Consider the following 22935-nt stretch of genomic DNA (forward strand, 5'->3'; position numbering starts at 1 on the left):
CAACTGGAATATAAAGATCATGAATGACAATTATGTGAAATAAGTTTAGAAGGGTGGACTGGAGCCAGATTCTGTAGGTCTTTCAGTGCCTACCTAAGGAATTTTTCTTTTATTCTAAAAGCACCAGGGAGCTTTAGAAGATTCTTCAGCAGGAATGGCCAGGCATTGATATAATTAGACTAGTGCATTAGTAAAATTATTTTGGCAGTTTTACGGAGAATGGATTACGGAAGAGATAGACAACAAGAAACACGATTCCTTAAACCTACAGAGTGTAAAATAGGAAACGTCTTGTTAATCTAACATATATTATAAAATATAATGCTTTATCAGATGATGCCTTAGTTTTCTCAACTATAAAATGGGGGTTACAATAGAACTTACCACCCAGTGTTTTACTTTGCATTTAGTCTGATTAAATTTAATCTTCTACTCAAACTAGCTTTGTGTCTTCTGCAAATTTAGTTATTATGTCAGTTGTGCTTTGATCCAAGTGTAACAACTATTACCTGAACGTAACACTTCTGATGATCAGTTGCTCTGATTGTCAGCATTTTCTCTAATCATAGAGGAGACCTACCTAAGCAGCAGCACACAGAATAGTCCAGACTTCAAATCCAGCTTACCATTTTTTTGTTTTAATTCTTCCCAACACAAAGATTATTTTCCTATATAAAGAAAACTATCAAAATTAGAAGCTAGTATTGCTGTGTTCTTGATTTTGTCATTTATCACTGAATCATCCAATCTTATTCCTCTTTGGATAACCCTCTTAATCTGAATTTCAAGGCTGCTCATCCACATTTGGTAGCCGCCTCTTCACTTCTCACCTGTAGCTTCAAGAAGCTATAGAAAGTGCAATGGCCACACCCCAATATAACCATCTCGGCAGATGGGCTAAACCAGGTTGAGAATAATGGATAGGTCTCAAACCTCTTGATGAGTTAGGGGGGATGCCTACCCCAACCATATGAAGATTTTCTTTGGCAGAATGGCAGATGAGAACAGTTTGTTCCAACAGCCATAAAGGTGAATGAAGCAGGTGCTGTACAGTGCTTAGAATGTGTTCAGACATCCAAGATAACCAAGGTCATCCATTCCATCCTAGGCTATCACTAACCATCCTGACATTTGTCTTGAAACCTGATTTTGATGAATCAGCAAGAAAGAGTAGGACTGATGACTTTGTGCAACTCTACCTCATTAATTCCAATTAATACATGAGAGAAGACATCACCCTGTGATGTCATTGGTTCTCTTTGAAAATGCAGGACAGACAAAAACAGTAATCTGAAGTTAGCCTTTTTGTTGTCCTTAGCTTTTGTCACCAGTATGAGTTCTTCCTTACACTGGAGCTCCTGACGCTACTGCAGCACCATTCCAGTCTTCATATTCATCTCTCTGTTATTTGCCTTTACTTTCATCATCTACACATGAATTTGAAAATTCTTCATTGATCAATGAGTCCTCTCTCCCTCCACATCGGTCTCCTTAAACAATCTCCTTTATGTTCCTCATCAGAATGTTTGCAATTATATCATTAAAATTTTATTTTTGAGAGCATCCTCTAATTCTTGTACTAACATTTCCAATAGAATGTTAGACCTCAGATTTGATGGTGGTAGCATGAACTACTATTCATAACCTGGGTTCAGATACATAATCTATGATAGTGTCCTTCTCCCAAAGAGTTATAGAAAACTAAATGTGACAATTAATTGACACAAATTCTCAGCATGTGTGCCACAATGGTTTGTCAGTTTTCTCATTTGTGTTTGATGATGCAATCAGCGATTGTAGTATATTGTGAAAGTTATTTAATTTGGTTAGAATTTGGTGGGTATCTAAAAATAGGATCATGGATTCTAAGGTCTAGCACATAATAATATTTTGTTTTTCCTAATAATAGAGCATTTATACTTGGGATAATTTTCTAAAGCTCAGTGAAAATCATGTGTGATGACAGAAAGAGCAATGAAACGAGAAGCCTGCTTTCTAGTTCCATTTCTGCCACCAACTTAACTCTATGACCTTGAGCAATTGGTTAAACTTCTCTAGACCTCTGATTCATCACCTGCAAAATGAAAGAGTTGACTTAAGTGATCTTTAAGGCCAATTTCAGCTAAAAATCTCAAAATATATAAACTAATTTTAAATAATTAAGTAGTGTCTTGTTTTACATATCTATGGAGCCAGAAAACTGGTCAATAGAAAGCTATGTAAAGGGGACCCCATGCACCTCAAAATACTGTCATCTATTGCTTTCTCTTATTATTGTGAGTCTAATACAACTTGTTTTCACCCAGAGTTCATTTGTCAAGAAAATTCTGATGAAGGACTAGAATCGCGGGGCCTACAGTTAGTGTGACTGATGCTCATTAGTGAGCTGGCACCGTATGGGCAAGACAAGCTTAAAAAGCAGATGGTTCTCAGCAGTCCAGGAACAAACAAAACATTTCTCTGCTTCTTTTAAACTCCTCAGCACTTATACTAGTTTCTTGGAATTCCAAGCTCCCAGAATCCTCAGCTAACTGGTTAATGCCCCCTCTTCCTTCCTGAGTACTTCTTTCCTCTACTTTCTCACATTACAGAATGATTTCTTAGTGATGAACTATAACTTAGATCTATCAGTGTCCCATCCTGTCCACCAAATCATCATCTACAGCCCCATCTGGGTTCCAACAACACTATGGACAAAATGGCAAGGTGAACTGAGTTTTGGCAGGCTTCAAATCCTTTGCTTGGCCGATGACTTCACCTATTCTTCAAACAAAAGTGTGACAAACTTGGATGGATAAAATTGTCTTTCAAAATAATGTAGTAAAAGGGAATGACTGATAAAGGTGAATGAGTTCATTCTAAAGACTCTAGGCATACACAAGCAGTAGTATCATGGGTGGAATAAAATTATTCTTAACATGATCTGGAGATAATGGATTAAAAGGGAAAAAAATAAAAGACAAAAAACTTTGCAAAGCTTTCTATAAAAAGGGAAGCATCCATTATTTTAATAAAAGATAAACATTTAGTGTAACCAGATGTACAAAGTTAATATAATGCTTGGGGGCCTACTGAATACTAATTTAAATGAAGAGTCAAATGTAAGAGTTCTATTATATTTACAAGAATGGGCTTGCAGAGTCGTGCATTCCCAAGCAGAGACCTTGGTGACGTTATCATGCCCATTTAATTTTCACTGCCCTGAGGAGGGTTTTCAGTATTTGAATCTTAAAGTGCTTTGTCTATTATTAGGATGCTTTTAAAGTCATCAAGACATTAATTCTTGGAGATTTTGTGATTGACTTTTTTTGCTATATTTTATTTGTAAGTAATATATTGTCTTATTAATGTATATGTACATAGATCTATTATAACATAAGCTTCTTGAGGACAGAAATTTTTAATATTGTTTCTCTTAGCCGTAGTATGATTCCTAGAACATAGTAAACACTTCAATACTTTTCTTTCATTCATACACTCATATCTATCTATATGCAGACTGTTGGAAAACAGAATGGTTGTAGAACTATGATCACCTATAACTTGAATGGATTACATCAACAACCACTTTATATACTTTTTTTTTGCCTCTATACTCTATTGTCACCAAATTCAAAGTGTTCTATCTGGCATTCAAAGTCCTTTAAAAATCTCATGCAATCCTACCTTTATAGACATATCCACCATTGCTTCCTTCTATGTAATCTAGGTAAATTGGACACTATTTCTGTCTCCTCCTATACTTTCCCACCTCCACGCCCTTTTTCTACACTTTCATTTCTGCCTAGAGTGGCATCTCTATTCTTGTCTATTGAATTTTATGTATCCCTTAAAGTTCAGATCTAACTGAACCTCCTCAAGAATCTTACCTTGATGCTCAACTCTGTAATAACATTCACTCTCCATTATCACTTGTTGGAGGCAAACTCTTTAATGCACTTATTGATATTTCATTTCATATCAACCATCCCATGTGTCTTTTCTTCCTTTTATGATCTTATGTTTTTGTCTCCTAATGCATGTGTTATGATTTTCAGTTCATAGTAATTATTTAATAAAAGTTTGATGAACCAATAAATGAATGAGAACACTTCCAAGCTTCAGTGAATAGTCTTTAGAGTTCTGTAAGAAAATCACAAACTCTTGAAACTGAATCCTCAGAGACCATCTAGTACAACCTGTAACTGAACAAGCATCATCTCCGTAATATAGGAAATATCCAGAATCTTCTTTAAGACCTCAAGTGTGGGGAGGAATTCCTACTTCTCAAGGCAATCCATTCTACTCTAAGACAGCTCTGGATGTTTGAAAGATTTTTGATTTGGGGTTATACGGTTTATTGTTCTTACCTCAGGTATAAATTTACATTTTTGCAACTTTTCTCCACTGTTTCTGGGTCTGCACTCTGATGCCACACAACACATGCAGAAATGTTTATTTGCACAAGGAAGATTAAATTTTTAAGACTTCTTTCATACCTCATGATATTTCTTTCAGATTGTATATTATGAATAATTAATTTACCTCCTTTACCTCTCAGTTCACTGAGAAGATTACTATAGCCATCTGGCAATACGTGCCTCTGCCCATTTCTCAATGCTTCTCAACATCATGTCTTTGATGACAGAAAGTATATTCTCACTCTTCACCAAGGCAAATCCTTCATTCCCATTCTCTTTTGCCTCCTCTATGACCTTGCTTCAAGTCATTCCTTCTTTTCAGGCATCCTCAATATCACTCTAGCTATTGTGTCCTCACATCTGCCTAAACAAAACAAAAATTGAGATGTCCCTCTCCTTATTCAAATTTTTACAAAAAGCTTTCACTAGCTATTTGTTCATTTTCCCCTACTCATTGACTAATAAACTTGGTTGGAAAATTGTTAATTCCTGTAATTGTATTCCTTACTATTCCCTGAATCCTCTACATTTCATATTCCAGTTTGGAACATGATGAAATTTTGGATTAGGGCTTTAGTAAAAACCTTGAATGTTTTAGACATTCCATTTATGTCTATTTAATCAAAAACTATATTCAAATAATAGTATAGTTACCTATGGAGGCACCAATTACATTTGGTTCCTTAAGCAAAAGTAAATAAAGATTGTTCTATTTCACCACATTTTAATTACCACTCATGTCAAGTTCCAATAACTAAGGATTCATACATTCTTACATCATCACCGTTACTACCCACCTCATATTAAGACCAATAGCCAGTTATGTACGTGGCTTAGTTTTTGATTCAAGAATCAAGATAGATCAAGGGAACTTTATAAATGACTACATCTTATACAAGAGAAGTAAGCAATTTCATATATACTATTATGTCTATTACAAGAATTAAGCCAATTGCAATACTGAATACATTATTTTTCTTCTCATTATTTATTTGTGAATATGTTCAAATGCTGCCAATCCCACTAGAATGGTTGCTAGAGTAAGGAATGGAGCAAAATAATTTGGTAGTGGATGATGGAGGGAAAAAAGTAAGGATATGGAAAAATTGGAACATCTGGCAGAGAATAAGTACTTAAGTACTGACCAATTCACAATCTGCTTCTGTGGTGCTAGCTTCAGATACACTGTGGAAGTAGCGTAGGATTATCAGATTTTTTTTTTAAGTAAAAGGGAATAGATTCCCCATTTTACAGTTGAAGAAACCAAAGCTTAGAGAAGTTAAGTCACTTATCCAGTACTGCAAAACTTGTGTTCATAGATAAAGACTAAAACATGTTTACTTACTCCAAGCCTATGGATCTTTTTCCTTTACCAAATTTGAGTTGTATAGTTACTGATATGCTGTTTCAAAAGTGAATGCAGCTAAGTTATATTTTGTTTCAAATAGAGAAGTGCTCTAGGGCCAAGTTTTGAAGTTTTAGATTTACTGAAACCCAAAATTAAAAGAAACTGAAAATATGCTGGACTGGGGACAGTGGGAGGAGGGGATTATGACCCAGATGCACCAAACATCATATCTGCAAAACCACATTCGTTCATAAGTAATTCAGCTCAGTTTAACACGTGGGATTAATGCTGTGTGTCATAAAAGCACAATAAATGGTATGCAATTAATAGAGCTGGTACAGCTGAGACATGGGTGCAAAATGTTACAGCAGATGGAGGATATGTAAACTTCAAACAAAGCACAATTGGCAAGCAGAGGAGTTAGTAAGAGCAACAAAATAAACATATAAACAATGGTGCAGGCATCATATTAAGATGGAAAGTAAACCAAATGGTCTTATTGATGTGGTAATGCAGACTGTACTGGAACAGAAATAAAGCATGGTCGTTCAAAGGAAAGGACATCAGGAAAAAAGGCAGAAGAAAGTTTTGAAATAAAAAAAAAAAAAGCCCGAGTAGAGAAATGAGCAAATGAATATTCACAAGGAATAATTGATTTTCAATCTTAAATTATATTTCTTAATGAATTAATAATGTAATGGATTAACTTGCTTGGATTAATTAGAATTCAATGTATATCTTTGTATCTTTTCATTTTGGGTCTCTGACCCAAAGGATGATTTTTTTACAGTCACTTTTCTGACACTTTGCTATAAAAATTGTCCATTTTATTAACATGAATTTAGCATACATTTTTAAACAGTTTTATTGCTATTCACTTTTCTTTTTTTAATTCAACTTAAAGTATTTATTAAGTTTCCACTATGTACAGAACACCATAATAAAAAGTAAGACAGAGGCAGAGAGATAGAGACTGACAGAGACCAATAGATAGGGAGAAAAGGACTAGATGAACATAGTCCTTGCAGTCACAGAACTTGTCTGGTTGGAAAATAAAACATAAACTCTGAGAACTATTTATTGTTGTTATTTAATTGTTTCAGTTGTTCCAGACTCTTTATGACCGCATGTGGGGTTTTCTTGGCAAAGATACTGGAGAAGTTTGTTATTTCCTTCTCTAGCTCATTTTACAGAAAAGAAACTGTGACAAACTAGGTTATGTGACTTTACCAGGGTCATACAGCTATTAATCATCTAAGGTTGACAACAATAACACACAGTATTACATTACATGTACATAAAACAAAATACTATGAAGTCCCAGGAAGCATACTGTTATGAATTGTGGACATAAAAGAATAATTAATAGAGGAGATAACACAATGTTGCCTTCTTACCTAACCTTTAAAGTTCACTCCTCTGGTGATGATCCTACCTCAAATCTTATGAGGATAAATGTGAATTCTCCATTTCTAATTCATTGACCCTTAGTTACTGTGCGCTTGACTGATATGACTTTCAAGGACATTGGAACATGACGAATTTTGGATTATGGCTTTAGTTAAAACCTTGCTTATTGTAGGCATTCCACATATATATGTATGTATATATATATATGTATATATATATATATATATACATACATATACATATATACATATATATACATATATATGTAATTAAAAACTATATTTAAATAATAATTTAATTAGCTATGGAGCCTCCAATTACATTTGGCTCCTTAAGCAAAAATAGGATAAATAAGGACATTTTTAATAGGTAAATTGTAGAAGGTCTTGAACGACAGTCAAAGAAATTTGAACATCATTCTAGAGGTAATCAGTAGTGAGCCATTGACATTACTTTTATTTTCCATTGTTACTTTTGACGTTGTTGTTTTGGTTTGTTTTGTTGAGGAGAGGAGGAACAGGATCAAATCCACACATGAGACAAATTATTCCACTGGTTAATTCTGAAGGAATTGGACAGCAGCTGGGGAGAAGAACGTTGGGTCCAGAAAAGTTAGTATGCTTTTATAGAAGTCTAAGTGGCTGATAACAAAGGCCTACGTTAAGTTGGTATTGGTGGGGATAAAAGGAAAGATGAACTGTGAGAGGCATGGTGGCAAAATTGGTAGGACTTTGGAAATGAGTGAAAATTGAAGAAAAGGGAGGATTACTCCAAGGTTACCAATATTGCCATACTTGTAATTGGCCAAATGACAGCTTCAGACTGATGACAGTCAGAATGATGATCAGGTTTCAGAGGGAAAGAAATGATAAATTTAGTTTTGAAAATGTTGAATTTGAGGTCTCTGAGCCATCCAGGTTGAGCTTTCCTAAAGATTAATGTTATCGTGATTCTGGAGCTCAGAAGAAAAGCCAGTACTGGGGTTTGAGGCTTGGGAATTATATGCAGAGAGGTGCTAGTTGAAGCTGGACCAGTCAATGATATTTCCAAGGATAAGAATATAGAGAAATGAGCCAAGTCCAGATCCCTAGGTAGCCCCTATGTTATGGAATGGGGAAAAGGATGAAGAGCTCATTTATCTTCATTTAAGCACTTATCTACCATGGAGCTTCACCCTATCTTTCTAGTCCTTTTATCACATGACTTGTTTTCATGGTCTATAGTGCAGTCAAATTAGGCTTATTTTGTGAAGTTGAGCTAAAAAAGTGAAATATATTTGTGCAAGAGATGTATCATATTTTGGATCAATTTTGTCCTCATCCCTATTAAAATTCTGTTCTTTCTTCAAGGTTTAGCTTAAGCAGTTGTTGTTGTGTTCATCCTCGGTTTTATCTGCTTCATGAAGTGTTCCTTGGTCACCAGATGCGTGAAAATGTTTACTTCATCCTCAAATTTCCCTGGAGTTCTTCATTTGGACCTCTCCTTTGATTGTATAAGAGTCTACCTTGTATTATGCTAATCTACGTACAGCTTATATCCCCTAAGTGTACTTCGAAGTCCTTGAGGGCAGGTACCATGTTATTTTTTTTTAATGTTTTCATCCCCAGGGCCTAAAGCAGGCTAGAGAGACAGGATGAGAAGGTTCCTATGGCAAAATCTGAAGGAGGAAATAAACCAGGATGGAAGGGAAGCTTTCAAGAACAAAATTTCAAAGACATGGAGAAACATCCAATGAAGTAGAGAAGGTGTCTAAGAAGAACACAGTGGATGCAGGGAAAATATCAGTCAACTTGGATTTTTGAAGAAATGTATATAGAAAATAGAAGCCGGTAATGGAGATTGGATTAAAAAAGCCACAATTTTATAACAATAACTTTTGATGTGAAAATCCAGAATAAGTCTATGATAATTTCTTTTTTCTATAGCATATTAGAAAAAAGAAGACCTTTTTTTAAAGGGGTGAGGGGCAGATAGGACTGCTTTCCCATGTGGATAGAATATTGGACAAAGGAAGAAGAAGAATTCAAAGTTCTTTACCAAAGTGAGTATATTTAGAATGCATAAAGAAAGAACAAAAAAGAATGGCTATAAGGGAGTTGGTAATTAAGGTAATTAAGTAGGGAGCCAAGAGAGGAAGAAATCACCTAGGTAACCTTGATGAGTGCAAGTCACCAGGGCCCAATGAACTACATCCTGAGGTACTGAAATAACCGAAAGATGTGCTTATGGAGAATATGAGAGGTATAACAGAAACAAGGAAGACAAAATATTCTGATTTCCCTAAAAGGGAAACAAAAAACATTTGAAAACAGGAGGGCAATGAGTTTGACTTTATTATTTTTATTTTTAAAATTATTTTCTAATTCCTAGGAAAAAATCTAAAACATTATTAATGAACTTGTTTATTATAAAAACAAGAACAAAATGATAAGTATATGGCAATCAACTTAGCATCAAGTCCCATTCATACTGATGAGTCAGCTCTCAATATGGTTGACTATATCTCCACTTAGGATTTTATTGTTAGCCTTATGGTATTAGGGATCTTTTTAGTGCTATATCTCATGAGCCCCCACTGGTGTGCTTCCATCATCATTGTCAGTTGAATATCATTTAATTAGCCTGACTTAATTAGCATTTCAAAAGTTATTTTCTTAAATTACACAATAATAACAATTGATAATATTATCCTACCACTACATGTAAAATCCAGGGGAAAGTAAACTTGAGCTCAGATAGCATATATGGCAAAGTGGTAATACACAGCTATTGGTTTCTTGTGCTTAAATATCTTAACCTCTAGCCAAGATAGGGAAAAGTCAAATATGCTAAGGTTGATATATTTCTTCCAGTGACCCCTCTGTCCCCTCCAATTCCTTTTTTGGGAAAGCCTTGCTCTTTTCTTCACTAGTAAACACTAGAACAATTTGCGTTCTGGATTCTCTCATCATTTCATCCAAGGCCTCACAGAGTTACAAGTTTTCCTGAGTCAAAATAGACAGATTTCTTGTCACAAGAGGGAGGTTTCAGCCTTATTCACACCTAGTTTTGATTGAATGATTCAAGGAAGAAATCTCCCTCCAACCCAAGAAAGGGAATACTTTTAACTGGGGTGGGGTAATCAATGGAAATTCACATATATTTTATGTGTAAATCAAAAGAATTGTGTAGATAGAAATTAATTGATTTTATCAAAGTAGTCTAAAAAATTATATACACTATTCTTGTGGAAAATATGAACAGATGTGGATTAGACAATAATGATTAAGTGGATTTGGAACTGATTGAGTGAGAAAACAAAAAGAGTGGTCATTAATAGTTTGATGTCAGCTTGGAAAGATGTCTCTCCAGTGTATTGCTTTAAATTTGTTCTTGTTCCAATGCTATTTAACATTTTTATCAATGAATTGGATAATGGGATATACGGCAGGTTTATCAGACTTGATGATGACATGACAGTGAGAAAGATAACTATCACAGATAGAAGATTCAAAAGACAAAAAGATCTTAATAGACTAGAATATTAGCTTAACCTAAAATGAAACGCAAAGACTAAAGGAAAAAAATGTATGACTGGAGGAGGAAGGGAGAGAAAGAGGGAAAAATGAAGGAAAGGATGAAAGATAGAAGGAAATGAGGAGGTAAAATTATCAATTGTGTCAAACATTATTAAATATTAGGGATATGAGTAGAAAAGTAGGACAGTGCCTCCCTTTAAGGAATTTACATTGTAATTGGGAGATACAACGGATATAGAGAAAGCAGATTTTAACATCTGAGCAATACAAAAGTAGAATTGACTATTTTGTTGGATACCGGCTTCACCATTACTTGGAATTCTAAGGTGAATACTGGATATTCATTTGATGTGAATGTTAAAGAGGAAATGCCTATTTAAAAGTTGGTTGCAAATAGGCAGTCCCTAAAGTGTCTTCTGATTCTATAAATGTATATTTTTAAATTGCAAAGGGAAAAATATTTCCGTGATATTGGGGGATGGATGAGAAATTAACAAACAGAATTGTTTCCAAAGTAAATGTAGTACCTTAAAAGGTAGTCTTTTCCATCAATGTATTTTATGATGACAGAGATCATCTCATAATTCTTTCTATTTTATTCAAAGTTTAGCATAGTGCTTTGCATTTAGTAGGTACTCAATAACCATTTTTGATTGATTGATATATCTCCCTTACTAAAACAAAGTACTATTCTTTGTCCCCTGTCAACACCATTGTAATAGGGTGCTTCTATATACACGAAAAAGAATAAACTTCTCTTAACACACTGAAACACATTTTTCTATGTCATTTTCCAGAAAGCACCATTTGTTCTGCAGACAATACATTAAAGAAATAGACAAGATAATTACCTTGAGTAAGGTCAGGGGAAATTTGAGTAGGGGAATAGTGAGAATTCTTTGGGTTAGTTTTAAAATGTTTTGTCTGTGGTGGGAAGAAGGAAGAAATATTTTTCTCATCAGACCAGGGGCAAGGTCCAAGCCTACTGCAGAAGTGAACTGCAAAATCTTAGGGATGACCAAGAGCTGTAGGTGACCCATCCCTACTCGAATAATTTTGACAATATTTATGAGAACTGGATATCCAGCCTCTATTTGAGGTCCTCTATCAATGTGAAACACACGTTGCCTCCCATTACACTTCTGTGTTACTATCTGTCAGAAAGTTCATAGACCTCTGGTTAAAAAAACATCTGCTCTAGTCCAATTTTGATTTATTAATGACAATTGCAAGTTACTCTCATTGCCTGCATCCCTTTGCCTTATCCAGAAGGGTAGCATGAGAGACTTGGAGAGGTGCTTTGCAGAAATCCAGGTACATTATGTCCATACAATTTATCTGAGCAGTCAGAAAACACTACTGGAAAAGGATATGAGGTTAGTCTGTCATAAATTCTTCTCGATAAAACCATTATGAGCCTTTGGAAACAGAGTTTTTCTTAAATTAGTTGTGTAAAAACCATTCTGTTAACAATGTGTTCTAAAAGATTTCCAGGAATTTAAGTAAAGCACATTGTCATTTTATGGAAGACTTTTATCCACGTCTTAGTTTTATATGTTGGGACACTTGCCTGTCTTCAGTCCTGTGGCACATTTCTTGTTCACCATATATTTTTTAAAAGTCTTTATTTATTTTGTTAAATATTTCCCAATTAATGTAAAAAATACATTTTTTTTTTAAATTGAGTTCTAAATTTTCTCTTTTATGCCCCTTCCACACTCCTTGGGAAAATAAGCCATAGTGATGTCATGTAAAAAGTATATTTCTATATCAAGCATTTTATAAGAGAAAAAACCAAGAAAAATAAAAAAAAATTTAAGTATGTTTCAATCCATACTCATAGTTCATCAGTTCACTCTCTGGAGGTGGGTAGATTTTTCATCCTGGGTCCTTTGGAATTGTCTTGGATTACTGTCTTGATCAGAGTAACTAAACCTTTCACAGTTGATCATCCTCACATTATTGCTGTTACCCATAGCTATATAGGAGTACATGTTTTGCATCTGTGCACATGTATAATCTACATAAAATTGCTTGCCTCTTCTAAGAAACAGGAGAGGTAGAGTGGAGGGAGAGAATTTAGAACTCAAAATTAAAAAAAAAACCGAATGTTAAAAATTTTGCAAGGGATTGAGAAAAATTAAATTAAAGCTTAAAAATATGTCATGTTTACTGTATACAATGTTTTCCTTGTTTTGCCCTTTCTTCACTCTATATTGGTTTATATTTGTCTTACTAGTTTGTTTGTTTGTTTTTTCCTGAAAGCCTCCTGCTTTTCATTTCTTATAGAAAAATAGTATTCCATTGCAATCATATGGTAAAACTGGTTCAGCTGTTTCTCATTTTGGGGGCATTCCCTCAGTTTCCTATTCTTTGCCACCACTAAAAGAGCTGTTTATAAATATTTTTTTTTATTTTCACATTTATTTATTTAACTTTTAACATTCATTTTCACAAAATTTTGGGTTCCAAATTTTCTCCCCATTTGTCCCCTCCTCCCAACCCCAAAACACTGAGCATTCTAATTGCCCCTATCACCAATCTGCCCTCTCTTCTATCATCCCTCCCTTCCCTTGTCCCCATCTTCTCTTTTGTCCTGTAGGGCCAGATAACTTTCTATACCCCTTTACCTGTATTTCTTATTTCCTAGTAGCAAGAACAGTACTCAACAGTTGTTCCTAAAACTTTGAGTTCCAGCTTCTCTTCATCCCTCCCTCCCCACCCATTCCCTTTGGAAGGCAAGCAATTCAATATAGGCCATATCTGTGTAGTTTTGCAAATGACTTCCATAATAGTCATGTTGTGTAAGACTAACTATATTTCCCTCCATCCTATCCTGCCCCCCATTGCTTCTGTTCTCTCTTTTAATCCTGTCCCTCCCCAAGAGTGGTGACTTCAAATTGCTCCCTCCTCCCATTGCCCTCCCTTCCATCATCCCCCCCACCCTGCTTATCCTCTTCTCCCCCACTTTTCTGTATTGTAAGATAGGTTTTCATACCAAAAGGAGTGTGCATTTTATTCCTTTCTTTAGTCGAATGTGATGAGAGTAAACTTCATGTTTTTCTCTCACCTCCACTCTTTTTCCCTCCACTAAAAAGTCTTTTGCATGCCTCTTTTATGAGAGATAATTTGCCCCATTCCATTTCTCCCTTTCTCCTCCCAATATATTTCTCTCTCACCACTTAATTTCACTTTTTTAAGATATGATCCCATCCTCTTCAATTCACTCTGTGCTCTCTGTCTCTGTGTGTGTGTGTGTGTGTGTGTGTGTGTGTGTGTGTGTGTGTAATCCCACCCACTACCCAGATACTGAAAAGTTTCAAGAGTTACAAATATTGTCTTTCCATGTAGGAATGTAAACAGTTCAACTTTAATAAGTCCCTTATGACTTCTCTTTGCTGTTGACCTTTTCATGCTTCTCTTCATTCTTGTGTTTGAAAAGTCAAATTTTCTTTTCAGCTCTGGTCTTTTCATCAAGAATGCTTGAAAGTCCTCTATTTCATTGAAAGACCATTTTTTCCCCTGAAGTATTATACTCAGTTTTGCTGGGTAGGTGATTCTTGGTTTTAGTTCTAGTTCCTTTGACTTCTGGAATATCATATTCCACACCCTTCAATCCCTTAATGTAGAAGCTGCTAGATTTTGTGTTATCCTGATTGTATTTCCACAATACTTGAATTGTTTCTTTCTAGCTGCTTGCAATATTTTCTCCTTGAGCAGGAAACTCTGGAATTTGGGCACAATGTTCCTAGGAGTTTCTCTTTTTGGATCTCTTTCAGAAGGTGATTGGTAGATTCTTTCAATACTTATTTTGCCCTCTGGTTCTAGAATGTCAGGGAAGTTTTCCTTGATAATTTCATGAAAGATGATGTCTAGGCTCTTTTTTTTGATCATGGATTTCAGGTAGTCCCATAATTTTTAAATTGTCTCTCCTGGATCTATTTTCCAGGTCAGTTGTTTTTCCAATGAGATATTTCACATTATCTTCCATTTTTTCATTCTTTTGGTATTGTTTTGTGATTTCTTGGTTTCTCATAAAGTCATTAGCCTCCATCTGTGCCATTCTAATTTTGAAAGAACTATTTTCTTCAGTGAGCTTTTGAACCCCCTTTTCCATTTGGCTAATTCTGCTTTTGAAAGCATTCTTCTCCTCATTGGCTTTTTGAACCTCTTTTGCCAATTGAGTTAGCCTATTTTTCAAGGTATTATTTTCTTCAGCATGTTTTTGGGTCTCCTTTAGCAAGGTGTGTACCTGCTTTTCATGCTTTTCTTGCATCTCTCTCATTTCTCTTCCCAGTTTTTCCTCCACCTCTCTAACTTGATTTTCAAAATCCTTTTTGAGCTCTTCCATGGCCTGAGCTCATTGAATATTTATTTTGGGTGTTTGCAATACAGAAGCCTTGATTTCTATGTCTTTCCCTGATGGCAAGCATTGTTCTTCCTCATCTGAAAGGAAGGGAGGAGATATCTGTTCACCAAGAAAGTAACCTTTTATGGTCTTATTTTTTCCCCCTTTTCTGGGCATTTTCCCAGCCAGTTACTTGACTTCTGAGTGTCCTCTCCACACGCACCTAGCCTCCAGATCTGCCCAGCCAGTGCTTAGGGGCTGAGATTGAAATGCTGCTTCCCAGCCTCAGGGCTTTCGGTGGGGCAGGGCTGCTATTCATTGTGAGATTAAGTTCAGTTGCTCAGGTGGGGGTAGGGCCGCCTCAAGGGGCTCAGTTCCCTCAGGGGGTTTAAGTGGAGACCTTCAACAATGGATCCAAAGGATCCAATGGATCCAAAGCAGGATCCTGCCTGCTTTGGGAGCCTTGTCTGCTGCTGCCTCTCGAGAGGGCCTGAGTTATGGGGACACCCCGTTCCCCTCTCTGAGAGCTGAAAAGACCCTCTCACTGACCTTTGGCACCTGTGAGTGGAGGGACCTGTGTGGCTGCTGGAGATTCTGTCCCTGAAGCCTTCTCAGATCTGCTCCCCTTGGTGCCATGCGACCAAGGCAGGGCTGGATTCTTCTCTGGGTCCAATGCACGATGGACTCCCTGCGTCAGTTTTTCAGGTCTCTCTGAAACAGAAATCTCTTCTGCTCCTTTGTTCTGTGGTTTCTGCTGCTCCAGAATTTGTTGGGAGTTCTTCTTTACAGGTATTTTATGGGCTGTGGGTTCGGAGCTAGCGTATGTGTATCTTTCTACTCCACCATCTTGGCTCCTATAGATATTTTTGTACAAATAGTTTTTCTCCCTTTATCTTGATATCTTTGGGATACATACCTAGTAGTTCAATTATTAGATCAAAGGATCTGGCTAGTTTTATAATCCTTTGGGCATAGTTCCAAATTGCTCTTGAGAATGAATGGATTGTTCAAATCTCCACCAGTAATGCATTAGTAGGCCAACTTTTCCACAACTCCTCCAGAATTTTTCATTTTCCTTTTTTATCATATCAGTCAATCCAATAGATGTGAGGTGGTATCCTTGAGATGTTTTATTTTTAATTCACCTAATCATTAGTGATGTAGATCCTTTTTCCCCCACATTTAACTATTAGCAACTTTGATTTCTTATTCTGAAAACTATCTGTGTATATCCTTTGACCATTTACCAATTGAGGAATGACTAATTTTTTATAAACATGCTTTATTTCTGTATATATTTGAGAAATGAGGCATTTATCAAATAAGCTTGCTAGAAAAATTGTTCCCTAATTTCCTTCTAATTTGGACTGCATTAGTCTTATTTTTGCAAAAATAAATCTAATTTCATGCAATTCCATTTTATTTCCCATTATGTTCTCTCTCTTTGATCATAACCCTATCTTTCCTTAACCATACATTTGACAGGAAAAACTTCCCTTATTTTATTTATATCATCCTTCATGTCTAAATCATTTATCCATTTTGACCTTATCTTGGTATTATATGTTGTTCTATGCCTAGTTCCTGTCCCTTTTTGTGTTTACCTGTGAAGGAACTCTGATTTGTTCATAAACTCTTTTTGGATCCATCATAAAGTAGTTTATTCCTTATGCCTCTAATTTGCTTCTCTAAATTTTGTTTTCATTTGGAATTAATCTTGTACATATGCGTATATACCGACTATTCAGGAATAGACAGGTAATGTTTGGTAGTTACTGCTCCAAAATCTTAATATAAAAAAAATGCTGGTATTGGGTAGGCTTCATAATCCAGAGATGCAGAAATTTGCCCTAGACATGCAATATTCCCAGACAAGTGAAATTCCCAGGGATATACATAACCTTGAGAAGGCTTCTCTCTTCCTCCCTCTCTCCACCCCTACCCCTCTCTCTCCCTTCCTCTCACTCTCTCTCTCCCCTAGGAGCATACAAATTCCTCTAGAAGAATTCACAGAGGAATTAATATCTTCTTGCTTTATTTTGTATTAATAACTTGAAACTTTGAACAAGTTCAACATTTGAGTGGACAGGAATTATCCCTTGCATTTGAGGCAAACTTCACTCTAAATGCCTGAGAACCCATCCTCTCCTGACTCTTATTCCAATAGGGAGGAGAGTTGAGGAAAGAAAAAAAGAATGCTAGAAAATTTAAGTATTGTTTTTATTTAAGCTGATTTCCCCAAATGTATTAGTACCAACTGTAAGGAAGAGGTTTTTTGTTTGTTTTTAACATGGTACTTTTTGGTCTGCAACTTAACACTCTCCTGTTTCAATTTCTTTCCTTTATAAGCAAGAAAAATAATCCCAATATATTGTCTATAGGCATCTTTCAAACATTCAAGGACCCCTATATTGACCTCTCAAGTGCAATTTTGGCTAAAGGTTCCCAACTCCTTCAACTGAAGCATGATCTAAAATTCTTTTATGTATCCTCTTGTCTCAGCCCAAGCTATCAAAAACCTTAAAATGTCATTACCAGACTCAGTTATTCCTATTTCTCTCTTATGATGCCAAAGAAAATAAATACAATCCCTTTTCTGTTTAATAGCTATTCATATAATGGAAGACAGCTTATAATACCACCCTTTGGGGCTCTTGGAAAAGCATTCTATTCCTTCTTCAATATAGAGCCTTTCAATACATGAAGGCAACTATCATACCGTACCTCACCCCCAAAACTTCTCCAGGTTAAACATCTTCAATTTCTTTCATTGTTTTTTCAATCCCTTTATTGGTCAGGACATAACTCCGATTGGCAATGGTATTATTAAAATGTATTCCTTGTTTCTAAGTATTACTCTCCTGATAGCGTGGTCTTCTTTGGTAATGAAGGACAAACACACACACCTCCAAAGGTAGACTGGCCAGGACAGAGTAACATTATCCTCTCCTTCTGGTCACCATGTCTTGATTAATATATCTTAAAATTGTCTTCAGGGTTTCTGTTTGTTTATTTTTGTTTTTAGATGCTATGTCGTATTGTTCATTTATAATCATGTTGCAGTCCACTAAAACCCACAAATAACTGGTATTTAACAATACATTATTTTTAATGTTTCTTTTTAATTTCTTTTTTCTTGGATAATTCTTGATCTTCACCATAAATATCAGTCTTCACTGAAGTTGGTATAACACTCATGTGTAATACTAATGGCTTAATAGTCAAGAAGTCATTCACATTTCTCTCTACCCCTCTACCTTTTTCAATCTCTTTCAATTCTTGTCGAAACAGTGCAAATGCCTTTTTATTCTTCTGCGACTGATAGGAAATATCCCACAATAATCTACCCTCAGTCTACCTTCCCAAATTGTTGACATCCTCATGTTAAATCTATTCTCTGGCAAAACTGGTCTGTTTGATGCTCTCTGGAATTTGTTTTAGATACTTGACCTGTTCTGATTCTTTGCTCATGCCTGTGTCCCACTTGAAACACTGCTCTCCTGTCATCACAGCCACTTGCAAAATTTTATGCATCTGTTATATTTAGCTTTTTCACTATTCATGAAACCTTTCCTTCTCCTACCGAGTAGAACTCCCTCCTTCTCTCTCTGTTTCTCTGTCTCTGTCTTTCTCTGTCTTTGTTTGTCTCTCTGTCTGTATGTCTGTCTCTCTCTCTCTCTCTGTCTGCCTGTTCCTGTTTGTTTCTGTCTCTATCTGTCTCTCTCTTTTCTATAAGCATGTTATACTAGCTATATAACCACAGATTATATGCTGCTTCCTGTTCCTGTTTTTTTATTGGTGTGTCACCCCCTCTAATAGACAGGTAAAATACAGGATTTCTGTGTTCAAGGAATACACATACACACACACGTATATTTATATACATATTGTACATATGTATATTTATAAATACATATATATGCATGTGTGTACATATATGCATACATATACATGTGTACAGTCTTCATATCCCCAGCACCTAGTATAATTCTTTGAACACAGTAAGAGTTTGCTAGAATTAACTCCCTGAATCTGTTAGCTCCTTGAGGGCAAGGACTACGTCTCATTCACCTTTATATCTCCTCAGAGTACCTAGCACAGAGCATTAAAATCACAGAACCATGTATCTTAAGTACTGAAAAGGACACTTAGTAGGTACTCAATAAATCTTTATTGAATAGATGTTGAACAAATGCCCTACATCACTAGTCCCTGGATAACAATGGTAAAATTGCCAGTGCATTGAAATAGTCTTAGAAACTACTCACCTCACTGACTTTTGAATCTAATAATAGCATGAGAACAAAAATTAAATCCAGGCAGTGTTCACATAAATTGTTTTTATTTCCTCTATGAATTCCTTCTCATGTTTGTCTTTGCTCATCAGCTTCTTCCAGAGGACATTTTTCCACATTTGTCTCTATTCAGCATTCTTCTTTCTATTTCTGATCTCCTTAGAACTTGCTAATGTTGTTTTAAATTCTGACCCTATTATTGTAACCTAACCACACTAGCACATCAGGGGCAAGTGGGCCAAGAAACACAAGCAATCACAATAAAAAGACTGAAACTTTCGGGAATCAGGTTGAGCCAGACAACCAGTCAAATTTCCTGACACTCCCTATGCTAGGGTTCCCTTATTAATATAGATAGAATGACTCTAAATCCTTGCTTCATCTTTCCACTTATCACTGATTCTTGGATCTTGGCCCTTCATGGACAGTTCCGTATCCACTAGGCCTAGCTTTTTGGCTTGTGCTTGTTAACTCAAATCAACGACGTTTCCTTACTCAAAGATGGGAAATACCAATCGCCCCTATAGGGATTTGCCTAATTGCTGGAAAACATTAGCCCAATTGAACTTGTTGAAAAAAGTCATACATAATGCTTTTAAAGTTACAAATAAAATCTTTTTGGTAAGATTTGTAATGCATAAATGTTGTTTAGAGTTCCTTGGAGCTAAATAGTATGTTTAATTAATAATCAGTATCCTTTAATAAAGTTTTAACGTTAGCAAAGGAAGCCATAATACAAAATAAATTTTCTAAGTGTTCATTTTTTTCTTGTTATTAAATGAAAACAAATAAAGTAGTTTGAATTATTTTAATGTTATTTCTATTTTAAAATTTTCCTCTCACAGATTTTATTTGGAAAGATTTAACATATTCTTCAACCTATTTTATTACTTACTAGATCTAGGATATTTAAAATTACTTCCACTGTAAATATCTTCAATTATATGATAAAAGACTATTAGAAAATAAGAGTTAATGTGCAGAAGTTCATTTTATAGGTATATTTTTTCAGTAATACCTTTATTCTGTAATGCAAAGTACATCTGTGCTCATCTTGAAATTTGTTAGTCACTCATGTACCCAAGCTGAACACATTTATCATGTGTCTAGATGTGTTCTGTGCCTTGCTTAGATGGGAAATTAGTGTCTGAATGAGGTAGGACCATTCTTTATCTTCTCTTGATTGACTCCAAATCTGACTGAGACTGTACTGACTAGTAAAAAGAGCATGGTGAGGTTCAGTGCCCTGAACTTTATATAATGGGGTAAGGCACCAGCTAGTTCAGAACTTTCATCAACTTCATCGGTTGGCTTTTTATGTTCAACATTCCATGAGCTAAGGAGCATCTAGTCCAAAAAATAAAAATAATAATAAATAAAACTTCAATGCCCTTTATTTGATTCATTATATTGAGAACCAGTGCTAAAATTCAAGCAGTAAACCTTTGGTTAGAAATCATGGATGATAACATTTCAAAATATCGATAACTTGGATAGGCTTTGTTAAGAGGAATATAAACCTTCAAAGTGTAAGAATGATAAGCAATATTCACAGTTGAATAACTCATAAAGTAGCTTTCTTTTTCTTTTTTCCAAACAGGAAGGAAGGAAGCTACTTATATTTGTCTTCATTGTGTCATTAACTGTGAAATGCCTCCCACCTCTCGCTTAGTGACTCTCATTTTCTTCCATCTGTTGGAAAGCTAAATAAAATATGAGCCACAGGCAATTATGCTTCTTTGAAATGGCAAACATAGTGACTTTACTGATTTGGCCATTGTTTTACACTATGACATCCCATTTTACGCAATATATCTCTTTTCAACAAACTTCCATCTCAAAATAATTTTTCTTCTTAATGTCTCTTGACACCTATTTTAATCAATTAATTGTTCAGTGTTTTATTAGTTCAGATTTTCTTAAATCTTCCTTCCATTTAAGGCTACTCCAAAGCAATAGGTTGAGTCTTTGGCAGGAATTTATAAATATAAATGCTATTTATATTGGTATCTATAAAAAAAATCCCAGTTGGTGAGTGAGTGAGCCATTACTCAATCACCTCCATTTTTTTTCAACATTTCAGCCAGTCACCTCAACACGATAAAACTATAGCCTCATATGCAGAGAATTCACTATCTTTAGCTCGTTCCCAATCCCCCCTGAAATATGATTTTAAAAAAGCTTCTTTACTCAGATGCTTTATAGAAGTTTGAGCTGGACACTAAGTTTCAGTCTGATGAGCAAAATTGCCATACTGAGACATAAAGCTATAAAGGAGTATGGCGAATTGGACAGAGCCCAAGATGTGGAACAAGAAATGCCTAGGTTCAAATCACACAGTATATACTTCCTTATTCTATGACCTTAGAGGTTATTTGACCTCTTTTGACTCTGTTCCTTACCTGTACAATGAAGATGTTAGACTCAATGGATACTAAGGTACCTTACAGCCCTAAAATCTAGGATTCTATGATCCTATCATCAAACTGGAACTTATACTATCTCTGACAGTCCAAGTGTCCAACCCACTATTGATGAATAATCATGACATAAACTTAGCTGTGGTTATTCTAAATGGGAGATCTTTTATTCTCTTTTTTTTTCTTAATGGACACTCCCACCCCCACCATAGCTAATGCAATGTATGTACGCAGTACAATGTAATGTAAGGGCATGAGGATTTTTTCAATTTTCAAAATTCTTCATATCCAATAATATCTTTGCAACATATAAGTCTGATTAATTAAAGAAGGAATTAGCTAATCATCTAACCAAACAAGATAAGCATGATTTGGGGGACTTTCAACAACTGAGAATAATTTGAACAGTAGTCTATTCAGCAACAGATCAGTGTGGAGAATGCTGGAATTCAGAGCACCTTCAAGAGGCAGACCTTTATACCTATACCAGACAAGAGAAAGAGTGAAGAGAATTAACCCTTAAAAGAGGTGTTACATAGGAATGTCAAATACCTAAACCATGTCATGAGAAAGACTGGACCAGTATGAAACAACATATCTAGCCAGGAATAGAGAGTATCACATTAAAGACAAACATGGACGAAAATGAACACAGGCAGATACAGAATGATAGCTATTCCTAAAGGGAAGTAGCTTTAAGAAGCACGACACATTGCACCAGAGAGGAATTCTAGCTAAGAATTGCTGCTATCTAAAAACTGTTTGCCCTTTAGTGACATGCCCTTTACACAATATGGATAATTGTGGGACATTGGGTTCTAAACTTGGGAGGAGTATTTTGTGTCAAATGTTCTTACTAAGTCACCAAATGTCCTTTGCTAAAAAAGCTAATTGATGTATTCTTCTTGATTGAAATGGGAAGTATGTCTGTCAGGGTCAAACCCTCAGGGTTATCTCTTGAACCATGAGTTAAGAAGCAATACTATATATCCCTCTAGGATACAATGGAACAGTGTCAATGTGCAGTTGTGTGAACTCAAGAAAGGGGCTACAATCATAATTATGTCTGGCAAATAGCAAGATTTAAATTATATCAATTTTTACATTATTGTTATAAATAAAACCAGAAGGTAAAAGAAAGGTGGAACTAAATAGAATATCTCCCCAGCTTTCCTTAGAGAGGCAAATAAAGAAAC

The 22935-nt window shown here is 35.5% G+C and overlaps 1 pseudogene; it reads left to right on the forward strand.

The window, feature by feature from the left end:
* Positions 1-219: 219 nt before the first annotated feature.
* LOC140512337 (polycomb protein SUZ12 pseudogene) overlaps positions 220-22935 on the forward strand; it is a 31366-nt pseudogene continuing 8650 nt past the window's right edge.

This window comes from Notamacropus eugenii, chromosome 6, assembly GCF_028372415.1.
Source record: "Notamacropus eugenii isolate mMacEug1 chromosome 6, mMacEug1.pri_v2, whole genome shotgun sequence".
NCBI lineage: Eukaryota > Metazoa > Chordata > Mammalia > Diprotodontia > Macropodidae > Notamacropus > Notamacropus eugenii.